Source organism: Pyxicephalus adspersus, chromosome 3 (assembly GCF_032062135.1).
Source record: "Pyxicephalus adspersus chromosome 3, UCB_Pads_2.0, whole genome shotgun sequence".
Lineage (NCBI taxonomy): Eukaryota > Metazoa > Chordata > Amphibia > Anura > Pyxicephalidae > Pyxicephalus > Pyxicephalus adspersus.
The window spans coordinates 96665132-96667923 of NC_092860.1; the positions used below are offsets into that span (position 1 = coordinate 96665132).

A 2792-nucleotide genomic window follows, 5' to 3' on the forward strand; every position below is an offset into this window, starting at 1 on the left:
GCACAGAAAGATGCAACACTGCAAATAGATAGCATAGAAAAAATGTTTTGTAAATACTAAATTTATATGAAAACATGGCCGAAGACATAAGATTTATGGAGTGCTTTGGCAATATCCATAGTATGTGGTCACATATCTCATCCAACAATATAAGGACACCCGTTCAATAAAAGTAAAGGTGAAAAAATGCACCAAAACAACATCTAGCATTCCAATGCCTTCACTCTATCCCATGAACTGTTGGGCTCCTTTCATATTTATGATGAAAAATTGCACTGTTAGCTACTTCCAGACACAAAGGAAACTGCTGCTATGTGTCCAGGTAAAGCAAACCACACAGCAAATGTGTTTGTGAGCGGCTGTGATGGCAGCTGTAATGTGGTACTTCCTAAAGAGAAAAAAAGCATCCACGCAGCCAAACATGACTTTTCACTTTTCTTGGAACTGTGCTGTGATTCACCATACCCACAATTGTATACACAAAATGGTTCCTGGTTGCTCCCATTCACCTGAATGTGAGCTTTTGGGATTGCTGTTGAGTCTGCAGCAGAAAGCTGCTGACAGCTGCAGGTCTGAAATGTCCCTAAGAATTGAGCAGACTGTAAAGAAATAACGGTAATATCCTGACATAGCCCTAGCAGAAGGCATATATAACTCTTGTATTGTAAGTATTTTTAAATCTAAAGGTGGTACATAATTACTCAGTATTTTAAATTTCCCGCCTGGTCCCGTCTACCAGCCTCAGGCTCACACACAGATGCCCAGCGAGCATCTGCTTCCCCTGGCCTCGCGCCCCCTAGGTTCACACTTTAAGTTACACAGATGCCTGGCCGGCATTGCCAGGTGCTGGAGGATGCTGCGGGCACCACTTACCAGGTAAGCTTTTTAAACTCCTTGTCAAATCTACCCCAAGTGTGGCTCAGCTTTCCGCTTTGGTACTGAAATTTAACCCCAAGCCACATTAAGGAATACCGCCAGGGAGGTTAAAGCAGAAGTTTCATGAAAAAGAATTCACTTATGTAAATAAATGAACCAATGATAAGCCCTAGATCAGGGCAGAATTCTGTGTACCTGTAATGTTTCAGCAATGTGTTAGTGATCGGACCAATCGGTTGGCTGCAAAATTAGTAACAGATGTGGATGCTAAGAGTGAAATTCACCTAGCTTAGGGAGATTTACTCTCACTTCCTGTTTCCCAGACAGGAAGAGAAGGGAAACTTTTCTAAATGGTACACAGACAAGAAAAAAAAACACACTGGCAGTGAGTTTTAACCCTTCCTACTCCAAAATCTAATAATGGGGTTTTCTTACACTTTAAATTTGTCAGTATACATAGCTCTCTGTGTGAGGTAATCCTCAGCTTGTATGACAGATCTGACAAGCCTTCCTAACAGAAACACAAAATATAACAAAGAAATGCTCATGTACGTCATACAATACAGATACACAATGTGCTATAATTGTAGTGCCATCCCATGACATGTTCTCCTAGGGCCCTATACACCGCAATGACAGACATTCCCGTACTATTCACTGACAACGATGTGCAAGGAAGGTACAGCGACACCTCCACATGGGCGCCTCCACGTGACGTCACGCAGCCCGTCTCTCCCGGTGCCACGGTGTACAACGCCAAGCGGCAGGAAATCCTATAGAACGGTATCCAAGAGGCCTCAGCAACCATAACCTAGGCAACCAGCGCGTCCGGGGCGGAGCCATTACTGAACCACCAGTCACATGACTCGTACGTCCCGTCCTGTCAAAAGGATGGAGTGGGTGGAGCCTCGTTTTTGGCGCCTTGGTTAGAATGGGGAGAGTGTCGTGTTGCCTGTGACAGCTCCGCTGCTCTCTGGAGACCGCGCATTTGTTGGATGAAACTTGTAGATTGTTTATTCCAAATGTGTTTCAAAATATTGTATTGGGACACAGAAATGTGAAGACGGCAAGGTCATACAGCTGCTATTATAAGCTCTTCAGGGCAGAGTCGTCTTTCTGCATCTGTTATTTGTAACCCCTAATTAATGTACAGCGCTGTGTAATATGTTGGTGCTATATTAATAATAATAGGAGGATGGGGGCCCTAGTAGATAAAATAAATATAAGGGCCCATCCTATTGTATGTAAATTCCCCCCACCTACTAGATTGTAAGCTCTTCAGGGCGGGGTCCTCTCCTGTATCACTCTCTGTATCTGTCATTAGCAGCCACTATTTATTGTACAGCACTGCGTAATATGTTGGCGCTATATAAATCCTGTTTTTTAATAATATTTCAGTCCTATGCATGTTTACATATTGCATAGTACTGCTGATTTGTGCCAATATAGCTGGCAACCCCAGCCACTGCTCAGCACACATAATGGGCCATGCTGGACAGTGGGTTGGTATACAGCACAGCGCCATAAAGGGACAGACACCTTGGTTTTGTGGGCGTTGGGGTGCCCAGCAGCCTATTCAGCCCATAATGTCGGTGGTCAGGCTATGACAATACATGGCACCAGCGTACAGGAACACAACTGCATTCCCACAGCACATAGATATAAACAAGCACCGAACCAACCTCATGGGGCAATCCTACATCAAATGAGTGCCCAGTATAATGCCACTAAAATGGAAGTCTGATTACACTCTATGGGACTCATTCCAAATACCCAAAGGAAAAACTTCCACATCACTGGCTGTAATGTCACTGCCCTTCCAGGAAGATTCTTGCAGAACATAAAGCAGACAATCTTGTATGAAGATATTCCAGAGGTTATAGCTACTCTGCACTCCACAAGAATCTTTCCTGGAG

The 2792-nt window shown here is 44.0% G+C and overlaps 1 protein-coding gene across 1 annotated transcript in view; it reads right to left on the reverse strand.

The window, feature by feature from the left end:
* BBS7 (Bardet-Biedl syndrome 7) overlaps positions 1 to 1700 on the reverse strand; it is a gene marked incomplete in the record, with an annotated part of 19434 nt that extends 17734 nt beyond the window's left edge. The window contains 2 exon segments of the mRNA XM_072406824.1: positions 1 to 18; positions 1560 to 1700.
* Between the last annotated feature and the right edge of the window lie 1092 nt (positions 1701 to 2792).